Genomic DNA, 26,878 nt, shown 5'->3' with positions numbered 1-26,878 from the left:
TTAGCCACTGTTAGGCAGGATTCTGTCATTTTGGTCTAGTTTTGCTCTTGGGTTTGTGACAGAGCCCTGGCACTGCTATATTGTCAAGTTTTGTGTGAGCACATGGCTTGTCATGTGTTTCTTTGTGCCATGTAGGGGTGTAACAATACACATGTGTGACGATTCAATAAATATCACAATACTGAACTCACGATACGATATGTATCCCGATATTTTAAGCCAAAAATATCAAAAATATATTTTTTTTTTACATTTTATTGTTAAAATAATAATATTATTATTGTTGTTTGTGCATTATTATTTGTGTATTATTATTATTGTTATTATTATTATTAGAACCCACAAATATTCCCCCATTGCATCATTATATTCAACATTATATATTTAGTCGTGTATATATATATATATATATATATATATATATATATATATATATATATATATATTGTAGTGATTTTTACTTTCGTCCATCCAAGGATGCTAAGTAAGGTAGTGATTAGTACTCACATCACCGCTGACATTGTGATTTTGGGATCACATGTCACTTAAAGCCTATTTCACACTGCCCGATTTTAGCCCCGATTTTGATTTGCCGATTTTGGTTTTGCGAAATCGCCGTCAAATGCCCGAGATCATAGGCAAATCGGTGCTCATGCACGCGAGTGACAATCAAGCAGTGTGAATAATCAACGACGCGATCAGAGAGAATCGCAGACGAGTTTCCTACGGCCGTGAGATATATGGCATGCTGAATATCTGGACCTGTCGGCGATTCAAACTCCTGATCTGGGAAATGAGTTCTGCCTGAAAATCACATTGGCGACGACAGCCAATGAGAGAATGAGATACAGGGCAACGGGAGGTTCAGAGAGGAGTTATAGACAGAATATTATTTTTTTATAGATATATTTACAATTCTATAAAACAGAAACGAAGGCCAACATTTGCACGTCCAGCCATGGCAGCAGCGCTTTACAAAATTATTTATTTACCTCAAACTCTCTTTGCAGAACACAATCCTTGCTTCCTTTATCTCTCCAACAATTTTCTCCACAATATACTTTTTCTTTTTCTCCACAAATCAGCACACAGACAATTTGGAGCAAACTTTGTGCAGTTTATTATTATTAATAACAATTCCAAGTCTTATGCGAGAACTCCGGTCTGACGCACGTGTGATCTCGCGTTGTTTACTTGTTACATCACACGTGTTTTGGTTGGGAATGTTGGGAAACGTAGTTTGCGCACTGGAGAGAGAGAATTGTCAGCGATTGTTCCTCCTGTATAGTCTTGCAGTGTGAAACCCTCTGTCGCCGATCCATCGCTCAGTGTGAACACAGCAGTGACTGAATGCTACCCCAGATAGTCATGCAGTGTGAAAAGAGCAGTGACACAACGAGTTTGAAAATCGTGCAGTCTGAACTAGGCTTAAGGTGTGGTTATTAGTACATCAGAGGACCACCCTCCCCCCTCTTAGTTTGGGACACTAGTCAAGGTCTTTTACCTTGGCTGTATGAGAACACTCCGAACAGGAGGCTGCCCAGTCATTTAGAATTAATGTAAATTGGTCTGCTGCGTTATCTGAACGATGGGTGAGGTTTCTAACTTCCCTTTCAGTCAGTACACTACGAGTTACGCCACAGCGGCTGCTTCCAGCATTGGGCTGACCTGAGCACCCTGCCTCGGAATTTATATGACGAGGGGCGGGCTCAGCTACCAAGGTACACTGGGCAGCATATCCCACTTGGAGAAATGCAACACAATGCCTGCCCGAAGGGAGGACTTACGAATACACGTATGATCAACGTATGGGCTGCATACGAAAGAACCTGGAGTGAACAGCCACAGGTGGAACATTTTTCAACCCCAGGGGTGGCAAGGGTCTTGCCAAGGGAAGACACAAGCTCAAGGAGACTTACCGTGGAGAATACACGTGATGGTTGGCCTGCGGGGGAACCATGCACATGGGGCACCTAGCCAGACACGAGGGCTGGGACAATTCGGGCAATAACTCTGGTGCCGGCGTCATTGGCACTGGAGGAACTCAGGGCCTTCGGAGAGGCTCACCTGAGTGAATAAGCTCATTTATCCAGACCTCAGAGTGGAATGGCACAGCAAGCGAAGACACCTGAACCCGTCCAGTTACAGGCCTACTGGGGCGAGTACACGAGAGGATACAAGCTCTACTCACAGATTATAGAATCTGGCGAATGTGTTCAGTGTCGCCCAGCCTGCAGCTCTACAAATGTCTGTCAGCGAGGCACCACGCGCTAGAGCCCAAGAGTCAGATACGCTCCTAGAGGAGTATGCTTTGACCCCAAGGCGGCATGGCAAGCCCTGAACCTAGTAAGCCAGGACAATGGCGTCCACTTTCCAGTGAGACAACCTCTGCTTGGAGAGAGCCTTCCCTTTCTGCTTCCCTCCGTAACAGACAAAGAGCTGGACCTCGGTCAGGGAATAGTACCAGCGGCAATGGGAGGAGTCATGGGAGGCAAACAGATCTTTCTGTGTATCGTCTAACTGGTCCCATATCAGCTGAACCGCTTGGGGATGGAGTCTCCATTCCCCCCGAAAGAGGCTGAAACCGTGACAGCTCGTCGGCCAAACTGGTCCCATATCAGCTGAACCGCTTGGGGATGGAGTCTCCATTCCCCCCCAAAGAGGCTGAAACCGTGACAGCTCATCGGCCGCACGGTTCAGGTCCCCGGGAATGTAAATAGCATGAAGCGACCTCAGATGCTTCTGACTCCATAACAAGAGGTGTCGGGCGAGTTGTGACTTTCGGCGGGAGCGTAGACCACCCTGACGGTTGATGTACGCTACTGTCGCTGTATTGTCTGACCGGACCAATTTGTGCCTGTCCTTGAGCAGGGCTCGGAAGCGGTGCAGGGCAAGACGTACGGCTAGCAACTTGAGGCGATGCTAAGCTCGCTGAGGTTCCTTCCAGGCCCCAGCGGTGTCATGGCCATTGCACATGGCACCCCAGCCAGTGGCAGAGGCATCCGTGGTTACCACAACATGCCTGGAAACTCGTTCTAAGGGAACTCCTGTCCGTAGAAACTGAAGGTTCCTCGACGGGGTGAAGGTCTGACAGCAGGCCGGGGTCACTTGGACCCGGAACGTGCCGCGTTGCCATACCCACCTCGGGACTTGGTCGCGAGGCCAATGCTGAAGCGGTCTCATATGGAGCAAACCGAGCGGCGTTACTGTGGCTGCGGATGCCATATGCCCCAGGATCCTCTGAAATAGTTTCAGTGGGACCACGTTCCTGCTTTCGATCTGACGAAGGCAGGTCAGCAGAGACTGCGTGGACATGGCGACCGAGTCAATCTCCATACCGAGAAGAGAGATCCTCTGCACTGGGCAGAGTTTGCTCTTCTGCCAGTTGACCCGAAGGCCCAGACGGGCAAGATGGTGGAGAACCAAGTCCCTGTGTTTGCAAACCTGCTCCCGAGAGTGGCTGAGGATCAGCCAGTCGTCGAGATAGTTCAGGATGCGAACCCCGAGCTGCCTGAGTGGCATAGGGGCTGCCTCGACGACCTTCATGAAGACGCAAGGAGACAGGGCTAGCCCGAATAGGAGATGGGTGTACTGGTATGCCCGCCGCTCGAAGGCAAACCAAAGAGACGGTCTGTGTTGAGGAAGTATGTAGAAATTAAAGTACGCGTTCTTCAGGACGATCGCTGCAAACCAATTGCGTGGACGAACACTTTCGAAAATGCGTTTGGCTGTCAACATCTTGAACGGAAGCCTGTGGAGGGTTCGGTTCAAGATACGCAGGTCCAGGATTGGTCGTAACCCACCGCCTTTCTTGGGTACAAAGAAGTAATGACTGTGTTAGACATTGGAAATGCAAACGCAAAGGGGGTTGCGATTCCATTTTTAATTTTGTGCATGTTGTTGCAGGAAACGGAGGAAATTAAATATTAAATAGGTGATTTTCTATTACTATTTCAAAATGGCAGGGTCATTACTTGTAAGACATTGGAAATGCAATTGCAAACAGACTTTGCTTTTCCATTTGAAATATGGCAGTCCTTGAGCGTTCGCGTAAACGGAAATGCTAACGAAAATGCAAACGAAAATGCAAACGAAAATGCGGGATTTGCAGTTACGTTTGGATTATGTCACATTTTATGCGTGCACAAATTAAAAACGCAATTGCAAATACAATTTGCAATTCCTTTTGAAAATTGCCCGCGATATCCTTCCATAAAAGTGGATGATCTTGTGTTGTAAATCCAGCAAGCTCCGACTCCGAGTCAGTATTGAAAACATGTAATGGCGGCGCTCCGCCCACAGCCTGTGATAACTTACCGATCTACAAACATTTGCATAGGCGGTCAGGGGCATAACTAAGGGGGGGAAGTTAGGGGGATTCTTAGGGCCCACGCACTTTTGGGGCCCCCAGAGATTGGTTTTAACAGTAGTAACAGTACAATTAGTAAAGTAATATAAATTGTAAATGTATAATCTACCAGAGTAACAAATAAAACAAAATTATGTCTTATTTCTGCATTTCTGGCAAAAAATCTCCCCTTCCCCCATTCACTGCATGGTTCTGTCCTGTTCTGTGTAGCCTACAATCACTGAGTGGGATCAGATGGTAAACTGTAAAATTAGAGATGTCTTCGGGTTCCACAAAGAACTATAAGTCCGGTCATCAAAACTGAGGCTACATCGATAGTCTATTCAATAGGTTACGTTTTTCACCACAGAAAATAAAACAATTGTATTTTGGCTTTTGTAAATATGACTCATATAATGCATTTAACGTCAAATAATCTAAAAAAAAAACCCACAATGTTCTGTGGGCTTTATGTTCACAGATACTCAGCGCAAATTCCAGCGCAACGCTTCAGTTAGCAGTCACAAAGTGCAAGATGAGATGTGTAAGTTAGCTAAACTAAACAGCTGAGTTACGATAGAAGTTAAACGAGCGACAGAAACAATCAGTTTGCAAAGCCTGTATCAACCAAAGCTCAGCTTTGAGAAGGGTCAGGAAGGAAGAAGAAGATGATGGAGTTTAAATGCAGGTATTGTGCTCTTTAACACAGATTCTACCGGTCAAAAGTTTGAGAATGGTAAGATTTTTCAAATGTTTTTGTAAGAAGTATCTTCTGCTCACCAAGGCTGCATTTATTTGATCCAAAATACAGCAAAAACATTATTATTGTGTAATATTTTTACAATGTAAAATAACTTTTTTTTCTATTTGAATATATTTAAAAATTATTTTACACCTGTGATCAAAGAATTGGAGAATTTATCCTCATTACTCCAGTCTCAAGAGTCACATAATCCGTCAGAAATCATTCGGATTTGATGATCAACAAATATTTATGATTATTATCTGTGTTGAAAACAGTTTTCCCAGGATAATTTATTGAATAGAAAGTTCAAAAGAACAGCATTTATCCGAAATATAAAGCTTTTGCAACATTATAAATGTCTATAGTGTCACTTGATCAGTTTAATGCATCCTTGTTGAATAAATGTATTCATTTATTTAAAGGGGGGGGGGGGTGAAATGCTGTTTCATGCATACTGAGCTTTTTACACTGTTAAAGACTTGGGTTCCCATTCTAAACATATACTAACATAGACCAATGTCGGTTATAGTCCGCGCCGCATCGCGGCGCGCTCCACTTCATTCCTCCACTTTGACATCAAGCGACTTCAACGCTTCAGCACAGCATTCTGGGAAGGCAGCGCTGCATTTGAATGCAGAAATGATGGGAAGCTTCACAACATCGCTTCAGTCGCAACGCAAAGTGGATCTCCACACTCCAAGAAGTGTGTTTTTGACGGTGCGGTCCCAGCGATAAAGTTTCTGTCCTGCTTTGGAAGCAGCCGGTGAGTAAAACTGCTTCAAATGTCTATGCTGTTGCTTATCGTCGCGTGAGTAAACATCAGGAAACGACACGATCATGTGCTTCGTCATTCAAATGCGCGGACTCCAACGGACTCCATTGTTCCCTTTCGTTCAGTCACTCCGACGTAACGTCAGTGACTGACGAATGGGGGTTTCGCCTAGAAGCCAATCATCTTCGAGATCTTAGAAAATGCCCAATGGCAGTGCAAGATTAGCATGCATAACTCTGCCTACCCACCTGGGTATATAAGGAAGTAGCTGGCATGATCGCATTATGTTTCTGCTTCGGAGCCAAGAGCATCTCTTCACTCCTGCAAGCCTGAATTCTGAAGTCCTCTCTTCAGTCTTCGAGACGAGCGGTTCTCCAGGGTGTTGGTGTAATAGCGCGTTTGAGCGATCTCACATTGCCTGCCTGCTGATCTGTGCAGTGATCTGCAACAGCTGTGTGTGTTTTTCCTGGGCGCTTTGGCACTCTGCAGAGTTTCCTCTCACAAAAAGAGCTTGCGTGTGGCACATATTTTTCAAGACGGTTTGCCCGCGCACTTCCGGGTGCGGTCGATATCTGCTGCTGTCTTTGGGACGCATTCACTGCTCGACGTGTTTGGGCCCAGCACGTTCGGACAGTGTTTGTGGATGTGCTGTGTTCCCTCTGCGGGAACATGACCATCGCGATGTTATGGTCAAGACTCAATGATCTCTGTAAAGAGAGAGAGTCCCCTCTGCCACACCCCGATCTACCATCTCCGAGAGAGGTGGTACTTTGGCTGGTGGCCAGGGTGACCTGAGGGCGGTGCTGTGGTATTAAGAACCCCGATGATCATTCCTCGGGCTACTCCCGCCCTCTCGCACATCGCTTCCAGCGAGTGTTGGACAGAAGCAGCGGGACTGTCTGCTGACACCCCGTTCATTTCGTTCACACTCCAGATAGCGTCGAGAGGTCGATTGCCGCATCTCAAGGTGGGCTAGAGTCCTTTGGGGATGACGATTCGGCTATGCTCCGCCTCCGGGTGTGGTAGCACTGTAGAATCTGACCTAGAGTTGATAGCCATGTTATCTCGGGCAGCCGCGAGCCTCGGGCTGGTGTGGAACTCTGCCCTGTCACGAGTGCTCGCGGTTGGGCGATTGGTTTTTGCAGGAAGCCGTCCCAGTCCGCGCCAGCCCCGCAACCTGCTGAACACCAGGCTAAGCGGCGCTCCTGACGCGGACAGCTTTGGGATGGGCAGTTCTTTTCAGGGAATGGTGGCAGGTCCGCCCCTTCCCCCAGTGGAGGGCCGGGGGAGAATCTTTTGTCCAGCTGCTGGCCCACGGGTCAGCAGCACCCTTTGTAAAGAAAGAACTGTTAACCCATCACTGAGCACCCAGAGACCGGTGACGGCAGTGCGCGCTGCCCCCGGGCCACGCCACTCTTACAGTCGTTACCAGTGCCCCGACACCGGGCCGCTATGCCACCCGAGTCCGGGCCGGTAACACTGCCTCGCTGCCTCACCGAGGGTACGCCGGTGCTCCGTATGACCCAGTTGGTACACTCCCTGGGAGCATGGCTTCAGCTGCCGGGACTGTCCCGCTGGGTCGCGCGGACCATCAGGCTCGGCTACATGATCCAGTTTGCGTGAGCTCCTCCCCGTTCCCGGGGTGTCTGGTTCACCATGGTAGGGGCTTCATGCGTGCGGCGATCGCTACCCTACTGGCGAAAGGCGCGATCGAGCTCGTCCCTCCAGCCGAGATGAAGTCCGGCTTCTACAGCACTTACTTCATTGTGCCGAAGAAATCCGGTGGGTTACGGCCAATCATGGACCTTCGCATCCTTAAACGATCCCTTCTCAGGCTTCCGTTCGGGATGTTGACTGCGAAACGCCTTTTCGAATGCGTTTGCATAGGATTGGTTTGCAGCGATCGACCTGAAGGATGCGTACTTCCATGTGTCCATCCTTCTTCAGACCGTTCCTGCGGTTTGGGTCGAGGGGCCCGCATATCAGTATGCTGTACTCCCATTTGGGCTAGCTCTGTCCCCTCGCGTCTTCATAAAGATTGTCGAGGCAGCCCTTGCGCCACTCAGGCAGCAAGGAGTTCGCGTCTTGAACTCTCTCGATGACTGGCTCATACTGGGCCACTCTCAGGAGTGGGTGTGTGAACACAGAGACCTGGTTCTCCACCACTTAGCCTGTCTGGGCCTTCGGGTCAACTGGGAGAAGAGCTAAGCTGCCCCATGCAGATGATCTCTTTTCTCGGTATGGAGATCGACTCGGTCACCATGTGCGCGCAGCTTACAAAAAAAAAAAAAAAAAACCTGCAAGCGCTGCCCTTGGAGGGGGCAGACCCAGCCTTGGCACTGCTCTGTCCAGTACGCGCCCTCCGCGCTTACGTAAACAGGATGCAGTGTTTCAGGACCTCAGACCAGGGGGGGTGAAATGCTGTTTCATGCATACTGAGCTTTTTACACTGTTAAAGACTTGGGTTCCCATTCTAAACATAGACTAACATAGACCAATGTCGGTTGTCTGTAATGGTGGGAAGCTGAAAGGAAAGGCTCTCTCAAAGCAAAGGTTGTCTCAATGGATAGTGGACACCATTGTTTAAGCTACCAGCAGCAGGGGCGCCTATGCCCCCTTGGAGCCAGGGCACAATCCTCTCGGAGTGTGGCCTCCTCTTGGGCTTTAGCGCATGGCGCTCTGCTGACAGACATCTGCAGAGTTGCAGGCTGGGCGACACCACACACATTCGCAAGATTTACAATCTCCGAGTGGAGCCTGTATCCGACTATGTACTCCCCTATACAAGTGGCCGGTAATGGATTGGCTCAGGTGTCTCTGCTTGCTCGCCATTCCACTCCACGGACTGGATACGTGCAATATTCTTCTCAGGTGAGCTCCCCGAGAGCCCTGAGCTCCTCCAGCACTGACGACGCCGACACCAGTAAGTCTGCCCTTAGCCCAGACACTCGTGTCCAGCCAGGTGCCCCATGTGCATGTTTCCCCTCCGGCGACCCCCACGTGTATTTCCACCGTAAGCCTCCCTGAGCGGGAGTATTCCCTTGGCAACCTTGCCACCCCCTGGGGTTAAAAATCCACCTGCGGCTGGTACCCCAGTGTTCTCCATATGCAGCCCCTCGGGTCATACGTGTATCCTTAAGTCCTCCTTACGTGTAGGCATTTTGGCGCATATCTCCAACTGGAATATGCCTCCCTGTGTACCTTGGTATTCCTGCATTAAGTAGAGGCCTTTGACCATCCTATCTTGCATCAGGGCACTCACGCTTGCGCAGGGCACTGGAAGACAGCCGAGTGGCGTGATTACATTGGGACCCCCATTCGTCAGTCACTGACGTTACATCGGAGTGACTGAACGAAAGGGAACGTCTCGGTTACGTATGTAACCCTCGTTCCCTGAAGAGGGAACGGAGACGTAACGTCCCGCTGCCACATCCGCTGTACCGCTGGAACGGCCGATAGTTCAGTCTTGGCTCCTCAGCAGGTAAACATAATGCAATCATGCCAGCTACTTCCTTATATACCCAGGTGGGTAGGCGGAGTTAAGCATGCTAATCTCGCATGCCCATGGCATTGGCACTGCCATTGGGCGTTTTCTAAGATCTCGAAGATGATTGGCTTCTAGGCGAAAACTCAATTCGTCAGTCACTGACGTTACGTCTCCGTTCCCTCCTCAGGGAACGAGGGTTACATACGTAACCAAGACGTTCTATATATAACATTACACTAGTCTGACGTGCAAAACCGTTTTGCTAGCTACTGCTAAGGTTTAGTCGCATACAATAGTCCATAAACCGAATCATGTCCTCATAAACTGCGAGTAAAGACACACAAATGTTGACAGGCCACAAAATACAGTACATACCACAGAGACGGACGGCCTGTTGTTGCTTCTCCTGTTCAATTTATTTCAGCCTCCGGATTTTTATCTGTATTAGCTGAGATCGATAGCAAGGGTTTCTCCACGCTTGAGGACGTCATCGCTTTGCGCTCTCGTCATTCTTTAGCTCCGCCCACACGATACGCCTCCAAGCGCGGGTTTTTTTTCCGGAAAGACTCGGTACAGCCCATATTTCTTTTATAAATATAATAAAACTAAAGACTTTTCGGAGATATGAAGGATGCAATACTACTCTATAGGTACTCAAGTTTGACATGAGATTGAATGAAACTGAGTGTTTCATGTTTTCATGTTTAGAACACGTTTAACTGAATGTTAGTACAGTGTTACAAATGCTGTCTATTTAAAAAATGCTGTTCTTTTGAACTTTCTATTCATCAAATAATTCTAAAAAAATGTTTTACACAACTGCTTTCAACATTGATAATAATCATTAATGCTTCTTGATCATCAAATCATCATATTAGAATGATTAGTGAAGGATCATGTGACACTGAAGACTGGAGGAATAATGATAAATTCAGCTTTGATCACAGGAATAAATTACACTTTACTATATATTCACATAGAGAACAGCTGATTTACATTTGAATAATATTTCACAATATTACAGCCTTTTTGTATTTTAGTGACATAAATGCAGCCTTGGTGAGCAGAAGAGACTTCTTTAAAAACATTTTAAAAATCATACCGTTCTCAAACTTTTGTTTGAGTAGTGTACATATAATTAAATGGCTGACAAAGATTTTGGATCGCTATAGGTTGGCCTGTATGTTTGGTACGATAGGGGGCCCAAACTCATATGCTGTGTCCCAATTCGCCTTCTTATATTACATCCTAAAAGTATGTACTCTTTTTGTGAAGAAAAAGTACATACTTTTGTGTGTGTAGCAGAAAAGTATGCAAGCTTTTGGGACATACTACTTTGTCATCTTTAACGGACTCTGACGCTTAGTTGCAGGCATCCCGTCACCGTTTAACTGCCCTGTCAATCATCGTCAGGTTCGTCACAGTTCAAATCCTCCACATTCAGTTTAATTTCCTACCGTATCGGAGAGAAATGTAGTCGCACATCGATTTGCCCTTCGTGTGTCTTTAATGTAGAGACTCTCCTTGTGTGTTTGCAGGTTAAATATAATGATGTCATTACAAAATTTCTCAATGCTGCTGAAGGTGAAATATATTGTGGACAATACTGAATACATATATTTTCGTCAGGTTAAATACTGATAATTGATCACTCAAACCTTTATCTAAACCTCTCTACTTAACCGCCTGACTTGCGCATCCGTCATGTTTGTAGTTTTTTAACACTTTTCATCCGCATTTGTAGTTCTAATCGAATCCTCGTCCAACTCGCAGTGGGTTGTGGGCAATATCAGCCATTAGAGTGTGCATCGATCTGTACTTCGAATTCTGACCGGAAATAGTAAACCATCCGGGTATCTTTGAAATACTTTTCAACATACTACGTTTTGGGACAGACTATTTTCGAACACTATTTAGTATGGATAGTATGCAAATTGGGACGCAGGGATATTCTTTCTAGGACCCAAAATTCCTAGCGACGCCTCTGTAGGCGCTTAGCACATAAAACTCATGAAAACCCAAAATTCATCCAAAAAATAAAAGAAAATAGTTTTTAATACAAAAAAAGTCAACCTTCAAATAATTATGTTTGGTTATGCACTCAATACTTGGTGGGGAATCCTTTAGCAGAAATGACTGCTTCAATGTGGCGTGGCATGGAGGCAATCAGCCTGTGGCACTGCTGAGGTGTTATGGAGGCCCAGGATGCTTCGATAGCGGCCTTAAGCTCATCCAGAGTGTTGGATCTTGCGTCTCTCAACTTTCTTCAACGTTCTTTTCCTTCACAATATCCCACAGATTCTCTATGGGTTTCAGGTCAGGAGAGTTGGCAGGCCAATTGAGCACAGTAATACAATAATTTTGGCACTGTGAGCATGTGCCAGGTCATGTTGAAAAACCAAATCTTCATCTCCATAAAGCTTTTCAGCAGATGGAAGCATGAAGTGCTCCAAAATCTCCTGATAGCTAACTGCATTGACCCTGCCCTTGATAAAACACAGTGGACCAACACCAGCAGCTGACATGGCACCCCAGACCATCACTGACTGTGGGTACTTGACACTGAACTTCAGGCATTTGGCATTTCCTTCTCCCCAGTCTTCCTCCAGACTCTGGCACCTTGATCTCCGAATGACATGCAAAATTTGCTTTCATCCGAAAAAAGTACTTTGGACCACTGAGCAACAGTCCAGTGCTGCTTCTCTGTAGCCCAAAAATGGCTTGACCTTGGGAATGTGGCACCTGTAGCCCATTTCCTGCACACGCCTGTGCATGGTGGCTCTGGATGTTTCTACTCCAGACTCAGTCCACTGCTTCCGCAGGTCCCCCAAGGTCTGGAATCGGTCCTTCTCCACAATCTTCCTCAGGGTCCGGTCACCTCTTCTTGTTGTGCAGCGTTTATTGCCACACTTTTTCCTTCCCACAGACTTCCCACTGAGGTGCCTTGATGCAGCACTCTGGGAACAGCCTATTCCTTCAGAAATTTCTTTCTGTGTCTTACCCTCTCACTTGAGGGTGTCAATGATGGCCTTCTGGCCAGCACTCAGGTCGGCAGTCTTACCCATGGTTGCGGTTTTGAGTAATGAACAATGCTGGGAGTTTTTAAAAGCCTCAGGAATATTTTGCAGCAGAGCAAGTTCAGCAGCAGAGCAGCAGAGAAAGTACAGCAGCAGAGCAAGTACAGCTGCAGAGCAGCAGAGCAAGTACAGCAGCAGAGCAAGTACAGCTGCAGAGCAGCAGAGCAAGTACAGCAGCAGAGCAAGTACAGCAGCAGAGCAGCAGAGCAGTACAGCAGTACAGTAAGTACAATAGCACAGCAAGTACAACAGCACTGCAAGTACAGCAGCAGAGCAAGAACAACAGCAGAGCAAGTACAGCAGCACAGCAAGTACAGCAGCACTGCAAGTACAGCAGCACTGCAAGTACGGCAGCACAGCAAGTACAGGAGCACAGTAAGTACAATAGCACAGCAAGTACAATAGCACAGCAAATACAGCAGCACAGCAAGTACAATAGCACAGCAAGTACAGCAGCACAGCAAGTACAACAGCACAGCAAGTACAACAGCACAGCAAGTACAGAAGCAGAGCAAGTACAACAGCACAGCAAGTACAGCAGCACAGCAAGTACAACAGCACAGCAAGTACAACAGCACATCAAGTACAACATCACAGCAAGTACAATAGCACAGCAAGTACAGCAGCACAGCAAGTACAACAGCACAGCAAGTACAGAAGCAGAGCAATTACAATAGCACAGCAAGTACAGCAGCAGAGGAAGGACTGTAAGCACAGCAAGTAGAGCAGCACATCAAGTAAAGCATCACAGCAAGTACAACAGTACAGTAAGTACAGCAGCAGAACAAGTACAGCAGCACAGCAAGTACAACAGCTCAGCAAGTACAACAGCACAGTAAGAACAGCAGCAGAACAAGTACAGCAGCACAGTAAGTACAGCAGCAGAGGAAGTACAACAGCACAGCAAGTACAGCAGCTCAGCAAGTACAGCAGCACAGTAAGTACAGCAGCAGAGGAAGTACAACAGCACAGCAAGTACAGCAGCTCAGCAAGTACAGCAGCACAGTAAGTACAGCAGCAGAGGAAGTACAACAGCACAGCAAGTACAGCATTTACATTTACATTTACATTTAATCATTTAGCAGATGCTTTTATCCAAAGCGACATACAAAAAAGGGGAGAGCAATAGAAGCAACGAAACAAACAAGGCCAACAACCTGTAAGAGCTGTAAGAAGTCTCAATTAATTAGCACAGTACACAAGTTTTTTTTTTTTTTAAGTTTTTTTTTTTTTTAATAGCCATCTACAATAGCCATCTACAATAGCCACCTACAACAAAAACTCACGTACGCAAAATACAGAACACTGGATTTTGATAGCCATGATAACAACCCATTAGGACTAAGGCTGTTGCCCCAACTGTTGTCATTAATGCAGATTCAGTGGCCCAATGGGTTGGTTTTGTATGGCATTCTAGCTAAACGCGCAGCAATAGCCATCTACAACAAAAACTCACGTACGCAAAATACAGTACACCGGATTATGATACCTATGATAACTAGGCCTGAAGGCACAAATCCGGATGAGATTTGATCCGGGAGTGTGCGCTTTTTGGTCGTTGCTGTGGTGATCAGTAAGTGCTATTCTGTATTGGTCAGGTGCAATTGGAAAAGATGTGTCTTAAGATGTCTTTTAAAAACGGCTACTGACACGGCAGCACGAATTGAGATCGGCAGGTCATTTCACCAGGTGGGAACGGTCCAGGAAAATGTCCGTGAGAGCGAATTCATTCCTCTTTGGGATGGAACCACGAGGCACCGCTCACTCGCAGAACGCAAGCTTCTGGAGGGTGTGTAAGTCTGAACAAGTGAGTTTAAGTATATTGGTGCAGAGCCAGTGGTTGTTTTGTAGGCGAGAACTAGTGCCTTGAATTTGATGCGAGCAGCCATTGGCAACCAGTGCAGTCTGATGAAGAGAGGCGTAACATGCGCTCTCTTCGGCTCATTAAAGACCACTCTCGCTGCTGCATTCTGGATCAGCTGCAAGGGTTTGATAGTGCATGCTGGAAGCCCAGCCAGGAGAGCATTACAATAGTCCAGTCTGGACAGAACAAGAGCTTGGACCAGGAGTTGTGCAGACTGTTCTGATTTATTAGAGGAAGGGTCTAATCTTTCTAATGTTGTATAAATCATATCTGCAGAACCGGACTGTTGCAGTAATGTGGTCAGTGAAGTTTAACTGGTCATCAATCACAACTCCAAGGTTCCTGGCTGTCCTTGATGGAGTAATGGTCGATGAACCAAGCTGAATGGAGAAATTTTGATGAAGTGCTGGGTTGGTTGAGAAAACAAGTAATTCTGTCTTTGCAAGATTGAGTTTAAGGTGATGCTCCTTTATCCAGTCAGAAATGTCTGTCAGACAGGCAGCGATACGAACAATGACTGTAGGATCATCTGGTTGAAATTAGAAGTAGAGTTGAGTGTCATCAGCATAGCAGTGATAGGAGAAGCCGTGTTTCTGAATGACAGAACCTAATGATGACATGTAGATGGAGAAGAGAAGTGGTCCAAGCACTGAGCCCTGGGGAACCCCAGTAGCTAGATGATGTGACTTAGACACTACACCTCTCCATGACACCCTGTAGGACCTACCAGAGAGGTAAGACCTGAACCACTGGAGAGCAGTTCCTGAGATCCCCGTCTTCTTAAGTGTTGACAGGAGGATCTGGTGGTAAACTGTGTCAAAAGCAGCAGACAGAGCCAGCAGAATGAGCACTGAGGATTTGGAAGCTGCTTTTGCCAGTCTCAGTGCCTCAGTTACCGAGAGCAAGGCAGTCTCAGTCGAATGGCCGCTTTTGAAGCCGGATTGGTTTTTGTCTAGGAGGTTGTCCTGTTCAAGAAGCATAGAGAGTTGATTGAACACAACTCGCTCAAGGGTCTTTGCAATGAAAGGCAGAAGGGATACCGGTCGGTAGTTTTCTAAAAGTGCCGGATTCAGAGAGGGTTTCTTAAGCAGTGGGGTTACCCGAGCCTGCTTAAATGCTGTGGGAAAGGTTCCCGTGTGAAGAGAAGTGTTGACAATGTGAGTGAGTGCAGGAGTTATTGAAGAAGAAATGGCCTGAAGGAGGTGAGTGGGTATAGGATCAAGTGGACAGGTAGTAGGGTGATTGGAAAGGATGAGTTTAGAAATATCTGCCTCGGAGAACGGAGAGAAGGATGGAAGAGTGTTTGTGTTAGTTGTTGAGATGTGCGTGTCAGTTTGTGGTGAGGAGAACTGGTTGCTGATGAGAGATGTTTTGTTTGTGAAAAATGATGCAAAGTCATCAGCTGTAAGAGTTGATGAAGGAGGGGGAGGAGGAGGACAAAGGAGAGAGGAGAATGTTTTAAAGAGTTTACGAGAGTCAGAGCAATTGTTGATTTTGTTGTGGTAGTATGTTGTTTTAGCACTGGAGACATTTGTAGAGAAAGAAGAGAGAAGAGACTGATACAAGGTAAGGTCTGTATAGTTTTTAGATTTCCGTCATTTCCTCTCTGCCGCCCTGAGTCCAGAGCAATGTTCACGGAGAACATCAGACAGCCAGGGGCGGATGGGGCAGGGTGAGCTGGTCTGGATGAAAGGGGGCAAAAACTGTCTAAGGAGGATGTTAGAGTGGAGCAAAGAGTGTCAGTAGCACTGTTAGCATCCAGTGCTGAGAACTGAGCAGGTGGAGGGAGTGAAGATGAAACCATAGTGGATAGGCGAGAGGGAGAGTGTGAGCGTAGATTACGCCGAAAGGTAATCTGTGTAGGAGTAAGTGTTGTATCAGGCGTCAGTATGAGGTTAAGAGTGATGAGAAAGTGGTCTGAGGTGTGTAACGGAGTAACTAAAGTGTTGTCCGTGGAGCAGTTGCGTGTGTAGACGAGGTCTAATTGATTACCTGATCTGTGAGTAGCCGTAGTAGATTCTAACTTAAGGTCAAATCTTGTTTGATCCAGGTCTCAGTTAGGGCCATGAGGCTGAGCTGAGAATGAGTCCCAATAGATGAAATAAAGTCTGCTTTGTTTACAGCAGACTGGCAATTCCAGAGACCAATTGGAATAGAGAGGAAAGTAGCAGTGGATATTAGGATATAGCGCAAATTATTAGGATTGCGGCGTCTCGTGCGTATAGAGCGTGATTTACGAGTGCTAGTAGTAATAGTTGAGATTTGAAAGCACATGGTGAATACAGATCTGAGAAAAGGCTGGATAAGAATTAGAAAAGAACCAAACACAAATAATGAAAAGGAAGATGATACTCAAGTGCCTTGCCGGGGTCCTTGCTCGGGAGGAGTTGCACAGGGAAGAGTTGAAGTCTTTACATTCGTCGGTCTTGCACAGGGAAGAGTTGAAGTCTTTACACTCGTTGGTCTTGCACAGGGAAGAGTTGAAGTATTTACACTCGTCGGTCTTGCACAGGAAAGAGTTGAAGTCTTTACACTCATCGGTCTTGCACAGGGAAGAGTTGAAGTCTTTACACTCGTCGGTCTTGCACAGGGAAGAGTTGAAGTCTTTACTCTCGTCGGTCTTCACACGAGGAGGGCTTCACTCTGCCGCTTCTGCTGCCATGGACTATCACGCTATTTATACTCACCTGAGTATCGTTACTGAAAGCAGCTGGGAACGCCCCCAACAAACGCTCACTCAACGTGGCAATGACCAAACAAATGCTAACTCCCACACACACCACAAGAATACACCAAAACTAATAATACACACCACTGCACTACACAGACACACTTATCCAACAACAAATGAACAAACAATCAAATGAGAAAAGTTACAAACACTTACAGAGTAGTTGTCTATCAGTCAATCAATGCTTCACCTCTAGCCAACTGCTAACAAACACACGAGGCTTTTAATACCTCGCTGGCCACGCCCCCAACAAACGCTCACTCAACGTGGCAAGGGCCAAACAAATGCTAACTCCCACACACACCGCAAGAATACACCAAAACTAATAATACACACCACTGCACTACACAGACACACTTATCCAACAACAAATGAACAAACAATCAAATGAGAAAAGTTACAAACACTTACAGAGTAGTTGTCTATCAGTCAATCAATGCTTCACCTCTAGCCCAGCAGCAGAACAGCAGCAGAACAAGTACAGCAGCACAGCAAGTAAAACAGCACAGTAAGTACAGAAGCAGAAAAAGTACAACAGCACAGCAATTACAGCAGTAGAGCAAGCAAAACAGCACAGCAATTACAGTAGCAGAGGAAGTACAACAGCACAGCAATTACAGTAGCAGAGGAAGTACAACAGCACAGCAATTACAGCAGCAGAGGAAGTACAGCAGTAGAGCAAGCACAACAGCACAGCAATTACAGCAGCAGAGGAAGTACAGCAGTAGAGCAAGTACAGCAGCACAGCAATTACAGCAGTAGAGCAAGTACAACAGCACAGTAAGTACAGCAGTAGAGCAAGTACAACAGCACAGAAATTACAGCAGTAGAGCAAGTACAACAGCACAGTAAGTACAGCAGCAGAGGAAGTACAGCAGCACAGCAAATACAGCAGTAGAACAAGCACAACAGCACAGCAAGTACAGCAGCACAGTAAGTACAGCAGTACAGCAAATACAGCAGCACAGTAAGTACAGCAGCACAGAAAGTATAGCAGTAGAACAAGTACAGCAGCACAGCAAGTACAACAGCACAGGAAGTACAGCAGCACAGCAAGTACAGCAGCACAGTAAGTACAGCAGCAGAGAAAGTACAGCAGCACAGCAAGTACAGCAGTAGAACAAGTAGAACAGCACAGCAAGTACAGCAGCACAGTAAGTACAGCAGCACAGTAAGTACAGCAGTACAGCAAGTACAGCAGCACAGTAAGTACAGCAGCACAGTAAGTACAGCAGTACAGCAAGTACAGCAGCACAGTAAGTACAGCAGCACAGTAAGTACAGCAGGACAGAAAGTACAGCAGTAGAACAAGTACAACAGCACAGTAAGTACAGCAGCACAGCAAGTACAACAGCACAGCAAGTCTAAACCGAGACCAAGACAAGACCAAGACTTTGAAGGGCCGAGACAGAGTCAAGACCAAGACCAGTGCAAGTCCCTATGTAAGGGTGGATCGCCTACAGTGGTTCTGACTGCAGGGTTGCCGAACGACTAAAGAAACGTTATCAGCGTGATGGTAGAAAACTGCACATTTCTTGTTTATAACCACCCACTGCAACTTATACCAACGACGGAAATAAGCGCAGTTACAATGGCAAAATATGTGGGAGAGCGTTGCTTTAATATGACTATATTGTATTGCAAAGGGAGCACTTCAAAGTCAATACCAAATCAAAACCTAGTTAGCAAATCATTTATAATTGAAAGAATTTAATGACAAAATCCGGTTATGGTTACACTTAAAATAGTTACAAAATAGATGAATGAGATGATAAAAACTTATACCATTAATTGTACCCAGCATGTATAGAATGTTACCTGAGAGATAGGGAGAGATAGAGAGAGATAGAGAGATAGAAAGATAGAAAGAGAGAGAGCAAAGAGAAGAGCCAAAGAAGGCCCCTAGAAGCGCCAGCCAGAGCAAAAGACAACGTCAGAGGAAAAAGACCCCAAGCAACAGTTGAAATCTTCTTTTATCCATCCCTTGACCATGTGACTGAAACCCTGAGACATTCAAACTGACCAATCAGACCAAACTTCCCCCATTGTACTACAGGTGTGGCACCATTTGGCCTACAGGCCCTCAAAATCTCTTCGTCTTTAGGAATCCCAAACGACCCCACTGATAAGAGAGAGTGAGTGGAAAACAATAAAATGAATGTCTTTGTTCAAAGTCAAATGTCAAATATCTTTGATTATTTTGCATTCTTACACCACACTTATGATAAAATGTGGAATATCCATATGATTGGCACTTCTCTCGTTTGTGTGGGTGTGTAAGTGTTCCATTAGAGAAGTTTTGATCAAATAATCAAAAGGCATTGCAGATATGTGGGAATTCATCTTTTTCTTCTATAAGCAAATATTACTTAACTTTTCGTCAGTGGGAGGCATTGAAGACAACATGTCCATAGTGTTTAGGTCTATGGTGGACACAAACACCAAACTGATACTGACAGAGGGCGTGTTTGTTTTGTGAAAACAAGCCACAATACCTCTTGTGGTCTGGGCATGTGGAGAACCCACGATGCAATGCATCGGGGTCCGTGGCGCAACACATTGAGCTCAGGCACATTCAACGGGCTGTAGAGGAGAGCTTTCAGTGTGAGAGTGAGCAGACAAAATTATTTAGCATTTTAAATAGATAAGCATGTTAAGCTAATGTAGCTTATGGTTAACCTGATAGCGAAAAGCCACATTAGAAAGAATGCCAACTTGATAACCAACTGGATATGTTAACCAATTAGTAATAATTAATGTAATAAATTACACAACATTTGGAAAATGTTTTCAAAAGTTATAAGCGTTTTTGCAAAAAACTATTTTTGTAACTTCTGTCGGTCATGCATACCAAATTTTGTGCAGATATGTCAAATATCTCAAAAGATATAGCATTTTATGACAAAATTCAAAATAGCGGTCACATGGTTCATCTGATCCTCACATATCCGGTATCCACAGATTCTGCATGACACGAGGAATCCATAGACAACAAGATTGATTGATTTGATCATGATGATTTTCAAAATATACATTTTTCATATCTCATGACTTGTAGGAGGCGCTGTTCCCAACTTTGGCATGGTCCCTCAGATCATTGGTCTGATGAAGCGTACCAATTTTCGTTTTGATTGATCAAAGTTTGGCCGAGATACAGCCTCTGAACCAATTTTGGATCGACCTCGGTAAGTTTGTGAGATCATAACTTATTTTTTTTTTACAAGAACAACAAATGATGTTCAATCATTTCTGTGCAGCTTGGTCCAAAGATAATCTCTGCCAAGGTTTGTGAGAATTGGACAAATTTTGAAGGAGGAGTAGCGAAAAACAGAATACTGTACTTTTCAAAATGGCCGTTACTGTAATGGGCGGAGTCTTAATGTAAGATGTCGAATGTGATCGGAATGAAGAGAGGAATCTGATGTACTAAGTTTTTAATTTCTCTATTACAAATATGTGTGTGTGTGTGTGTGTGTGTGTGTGTGTGTGTGTGTGTGTGTGTGTGTGTGTGTGTGTGTGTGTGTGTGTTTGTGTATAAAGGTACAGGAGGTGAAGTTTCTCATAATGAGGGTTCTAATCTCATTGTGTGTGTCTCTACTGCTGCTGATAAATGGTAAGGGGTTTTAATTCTCTAGCAATACAGAAGTGTGACCAAGAGTCTGGTGTTAGAATGACACCTATTTTAAATAAGTATACTAACTATGCTTTGCTATTATTAAAACATAAGACTTATATTTTGTATTTAACAGGTGGAATAATCAATGGATTAATGCCAGGTAATTTTTCCACTCTATCATTATGATATGTAATCTTCCTCCTATGTTTGAAACTACACGCCTCTAGCAATTCCTAATAGCTTCTTGTCTTTTTGCCCTCAGACTGTGTGCTCAGTAAACTCAAATTCCTCAAAAATACGCTAAAAAAATCCTCAAAAAATATTGAGGATTTTTTTTTCTTCTTAAAATTCTTATTATTGAACATATAAAAAAGGACCTCAGGCTGTTTTTGTCAAAATGTTTGTTTTTATCTAAAAGATATAAAACTCTACCATACGGTTGAGATGTCAGTTTATGGTAAATCTATATATATATATATATATATATAGCAGGGCAGGCGCAACCTGTAGTTACCATCCCAAATCCTCTCTATTGTTCTTGCCCCATTCGATTGTTCTACTGATGTGAGGCTGCCTCCGCTAGAATCGTGGGCCTGGACAACTTTCCCCTGTCCTTCCCCGCTGGCTACCACTAACCTTTTTCCCCAGCTGGGGCCTACAGCAAAACCTAGCATGAGGATGCATCCACTAGGGGCACAGACCTAGTCTTCTTATGTTCCACCTCAGCTTTCTCTCTCCTTCACATTTGCTTCCCAGGGGCCACAAGACCACCTCCGTTTTCTACGTCGGCCCCGGGTTGTCTCCCCCAAAACAAAATCACCATTCATTATGTTTACAGCAACCCAGATGCCCATACTTCCAAATGCCATCACTTTGGAACCACCCCCTGTTGCCAGCAACATCCGAGCGCAGATTCTATCAGGTGCAAATATTGACCTATCGTGTCTCCTTCCTCTGCTTCCCCCTTCCAATTCCAATTGACAAATTGATTGCGGCAACATCTCAGTCATCCCTTAAAAATCTCCAAACAACACATCATTCCCTAACCTGTCATTTCCTGAATTTTGCATTGCTTTCGCCAGATATACAGCGGTCTTTTCTCATATGAGGCCCAAGCGCAATGACTATCTCGCAATAGTTGCAGAGCTCGCGTTATGCTATGGGGGATCACATTTTTACACGTATTTTTTATGCATATTTACTTTGGTAAGACATTTGCTGGATTCTTTCCAAAAACTACTCAATTCCCTACCTCATTCACCTGCACAATGATTTCTTAATTGTATTGCCTCCTGATGCCATTCAAGCAGCACAACTCATCACAGTTCAAAAAGTTTTTTCCGAGCTTGGTGTTCCAATCATCGCGAAGGGTCAGCCGGCCTCGCCCCATTCCAGGGAGTGGAACCTCTGTCGGTGCTGCTCCGGGGTCCGGCCGACCCGCTGGATGATGGCCCTCTTCAAGTCGTCGTATTTTAGGAGGTTCGCCACCGGTAGCTGTTGTGCGGCCGCCTGGGCTTCTCCTGACAGCAGTGGAATTAGGCGCACCGGCCACTGTGCCCGGGGCCACCCGCAGGCCTCCGCGGCCTTTTGGAAAAAGTCAATAAAGGCCTCCGGGTCGTCTTGTGGCCCCATCTTGTGGAGGGGCACGTGCACCGGTGCGCTGGCCAGCAAGGCGGCCTCGGTGCGAACCTCCCGATCAATCCAGCTCCGGAACCTCTCGCGGTCCTCTTGCTGGCCTTGGACGATCGCCGCAAAGCGGCGCTCTTGATCTGCCCGAAGGTCCAGCATCGCCTGGTGTTGATCTTGGTGGAGGGCCGCGAGGGAGGTGATAATGTCCGCAAATGGCGTGGCGGAGGGCGTCTGCATGGCGGCGGCGCGGTCCTGCTTCCTTCCCGGGTTTCGGCACCAGTGTAGCAAAGTTCGTTTGTGAGGAAGGAAGAGGACACGGGGGTCGGCTGGACTGTTGACGTTTTAACTTTATTTTCAACTCTCAACACAGCAACACACTCAATGGTGTGACTTTTCATAAACTCAAGGATCACTTCCGGGTCGGCACTTCCGGCTTCCGGGATATCTCAGTCTCTGGGTGTCTCACGTCAACAGTCCCTCTCTCTCTCCCTGGTCTCCGGTTCCACTGGCGTTTTATCCCCTCTCCGCGCTCATTACTGGAACAAGATACAGGTGTTATTAATCTGCGTCTAACCCACTCACTTACCGCTCGTCCCGCGGCTCTCTCTCCCGCTGCAGACCTCGCTGAACCACGCCCCCCTTGCCACACACACATTCATACAGTTACTGGGAAAGGGATGTTTGTTAATGGGAAGAAGTGAAGTCCCAATGTCATGTTCAGACATTATTTCTTAGCCACAACCTGATAATCAATATACTAGCAGGTCAGCCAGAATAAATTATACTTAATTTAACCTTTGTTTAACCAGTCAAGTTATTTAAGAGCAAGTTCTTATTTTCAACAACAGCCTGGCAGGAGAATTAGATCTCCTGAAAGACATACAAACATATTCTACAGTACATACATATAAAACATTCATGTAAAACATTTACATTCTGTAATAAAAACACTCCTTAATAGTTTTTTGAACGCTGAGATTGAAATATATGATTCCAATTTCAGTGACTTTTGTACCAAATTCCAGTCATTAGGAGCAGCAAAACAAAAAGCTGAACGACCATAAGCGGTTTTCTTTTTTGGGATAGTTAAAAGAATTTGATGAGATGATCTGGTTGTATATGTACTAATATGAGGTTGAAGCAATTCTTGAAGATATTTTGGTAATAAACCTAACAGGACTTTATAAGTGAAATCATACCAGTGTATTTCCCGTCTGATGAGTAATGATGTCCAATTTAAAAGGGAATAAAGCTCACAGTGATGTGTTCTGTATGGTGCAGTGGTAATAAATCGAATGGCTGTATGGTACAATACATCTAATTGTTCAAGAGTCCCTTTACAAGCATTTCTATAAACTATGTTCAAATAGGTCAAAATAGCAGTAACCATGCGTTCACACCGCCGCTGGCGAGAGCGTCAAAATTCGCTCTTGCCGGCCTGACAACGACACTGTAGAAAGCTCCGTGGACGTGCTGCCGCTCTGACGTAGATCGAATGTTTTTTCTTTTTTTAAACTGTATTTAAAGAGGCCGCAAATCAAACAAGCATGTTGATGGATAGACTGACCACAAGCAGGGTATAAATTAACTTCATGAAATCATTTAAATGTGAAAGTAGGAATTAATTGCACACCCGCTGAACAACGAGCGCTCTAGCGCCTATAAAATAGTGTTGCGCGACTTCTTAACAAATTACACATCACTATGAATGATCTTGTCATAAATGATAGGGAAACCCGCACAGCAATGATCAACCTCTCCTACAAATTGCTTGGGAACTAATGTGGTTGGAACCAAAGTTTACAGGCCTGCGTTCCTGTGGCCGCCGAACCGCGTCATAGCTCATTACCATAAAGTTGAGCTGATTTCAACTCTCCTCGATGCCCAAATCGTCCAAGACGCGCCGCGCCGCTCTTGCCGGAGCTCACCGCCCGGGTCCCATTGAAAATGAATGACTTCCGGCCAGCTTGCCGCTCTCGCCGCCGGCGGTGTGAACGCACAGTAAGACTGTAGTTTTAACAAGATATTTCTTGGATGACTGAGTAAACACAGATCTATTTCATTATAAGAAACCAAGCCTTGATTTAACTTTTTTATGAAGATTCATTATGTGATCAGTGAAAGTTAAAGAGCTATCAAGCCATATTCCGAGATATTTATATGAGGATATGAGGATGTAACACAGATTCTTTCCAACCCACATTATGTTTGTTTTTGTGCTATTCAGAACCAAGTGTAAATCATAAAAAGCTTCTTGAATACTATTAAAACTATCCTGTATCTGTTTTAAAACTTCATCATCTGATGATCCTATGGAGTAAATAATCGTGTCATCAGCATATAAATGAATAAAAGTTTTATCACTGCAGATAGCTTGCAATATATTATTTATATAGATTAAAAATAAGGTAGACGCCAACACATAAAAATTGAGGAACACCTTTGTTAATAGTTAGGGACTTAGATAGTTCTTGATCAACTTTTATATGTTGTGATCTATTATAAAGATAGTTAGAAAACCATGATAAATGTAACAACGTTCGTAAATATGGGAAGGAAGGAGTCGGGAACCGGCGAACTTTCAAAGACTTTTAATGAAATATTAAACAAAATGAAAGTACATGGGCAGCCCCTCACTGACGACTGCCCGCACACACATAACATAACAAAACAAAACATAAACAAAACTCAACGTAACATCCAGGCCTGGTCCTCTCTCGTCCTTCACTGGAGTCACCCGTGCTTATATGCCTCCGAGCTCCCTCATGAGAGGACTCGAGACTGGTGTGCCTAGCAGGTGATGCTCTTTCACATCCCCGGTCTCGGTCGCTCCTCCCACGTCTCTCGCTCGTCCACCTTGCCACAATAGAGTTTACTTAGATGCCCCAATACTATATAATCTGGATAACAGTATAGAATGGTCAACTGTATCAAAGACTTTAGCCAGATCAATTAAAATAACTGCGCATAATTGCTGTGTATCTAAAGCATCTTAGATATAATTTATAACTTTTAGAGCTGCTGTGATGCAACTTAATGATGAACGAAAACCAGACTAAGCATAAGAAATTATGCTAAAATCATCAAGGCCTATTAATTAATTTTATACAATTAAAACAATACCTGTGATTTACTAACTGGTTGTAAGGTAAAGCTAAAGGGTAACGTAGTTTTTACACTTATTTTTTTCCTATTTATGTTCTTTCTAGCAACCTGATTTTCAAATAAATTACTTGTTTTAATAAAATGTTTGTTTAAAAAATCAGCTAATTTATTCTTGTCCGTAATAATAACATCTTCGTTTTTAATCGAATTAGGTCCTTGTATAGTTATAAATGTATTCTCTAGTTCTTGTACACTTTTCCAAAATAATCTTGAATTTGAGGTAGTATTTGCGAACTGCTTTTAATATTAATATTCTGCTATTGCTTTACGGAAGGCTTGAATGCACAAGTTACAAAGCCGTCTAAAAGAAGTCCAATCTGTCTCAGATTTTGAAAAGCGTACTTTACTCCATAGCACATTTTTCTTATGCAGTAGTGTTACTAGATCACGGTCTATCCATGGACTAGACATATTTTTATGCCGAATTGATTTTAAAGGGGTATATTTATCAATGACAACAATAAAAGATATATGAAAAAGGCAAAAATATAACCAGGCTTCTTCGACAGTAGGAATTAAAATAACCTTCTACAGATACGCAATCATTAAATCACATAGAAAAGCATGCTCATTAAAATGTTTAAAGGAACGTTTCAATCGAATAATAATAGGTTGTTTAGGTACACACTTTTGGTCCCTTTTTGTCAACAAAACAGGGTGCACATCGCATCTAAACATAAATCAACAAAAGGTTCCTCTCATGTTCATTCGTCGGTTTTTGGCAGTTCCTCTCTGCTTGTGCGTCCCCGAGTCCCAGAGCCGGAATGGTTCTCTCTCTCTCGATCCTCCTTTCCTACAGGCTTTTATCCTGTCTCTCCATGGCAATTACTAATACCCCACGGGGCTGACATCTGTAGAGAACCTCGAACGGGGAAAACCCGGTGGAGTCTTGCGGGACCTCGCGTACAGCAAACAACAGGGGTTCCAACCACTTATCCTAATTTTTGCCGTCTTGCACAAACTTTCGAATCATTGTTTTCAAAGTGCAATTAAATCATTCCACCAAGCCATCTGTTTGTGGGTGATAGACGCTGGTGCGAATCGATTTAATGCCCAACAATTCGTAGAGTTTGCGTAATGTATGTGACATAAACGCCGTGCCCTGATAGGTGAGGATCTCTTTCGGGATCCCCGCTCGGGATATTAACCGAAACAATGCGTCCGCAACAATTTTTGCCGAAATGCTGCGTAGGGCAATTGCTTTTGGGTATTGTGTTGCATAATCCACCAGAACTAATGCAAAATGATGCCCTCTGGCTGATCGCTCTAATGGTCCGATGAGGTACATGCCAATTCTTTCGAAGGGAGCCTGCATGAGTGGTAGAGGGCGCAAAGGCGCTTTTGAAAGGGCCGGTGGGTTTACCAGCTGACATTCACAACAAGCCGCGCACCATCTGCGCACATTCTCGTGAATGTCCGGCCAATAGAACCGAACCATTAGACA

The 26,878-nt window shown here is 44.9% G+C and overlaps 1 long non-coding RNA gene across 1 annotated transcript in view; it reads left to right on the top strand.

The window, feature by feature from the left end:
• The window catches only part of LOC137065337 (uncharacterized), a 45,690-nt gene that overhangs the window by 12,197 nt on the left and 6,615 nt on the right, over nucleotides 1-26,878 (top strand). The window contains exons 2-4 of the long non-coding RNA XR_010901624.1: nucleotides 20,083-20,209; nucleotides 20,565-20,637; nucleotides 20,774-20,800. This is a non-coding gene — a long non-coding RNA (uncharacterized lncRNA). The remainder of the gene's footprint in view (nucleotides 1-20,082; nucleotides 20,210-20,564; nucleotides 20,638-20,773; nucleotides 20,801-26,878) is intronic.

This window comes from Pseudorasbora parva, chromosome 25 (genome assembly GCF_024679245.1).
Source record: "Pseudorasbora parva isolate DD20220531a chromosome 25, ASM2467924v1, whole genome shotgun sequence".
In the NCBI taxonomy this organism is placed as follows: domain Eukaryota; kingdom Metazoa; phylum Chordata; class Actinopteri; order Cypriniformes; family Gobionidae; genus Pseudorasbora; species Pseudorasbora parva.
The sequence above is the reverse complement of the archived record's forward strand: the minus strand, read 5'-3'. Positions and strand labels throughout refer to the sequence as shown.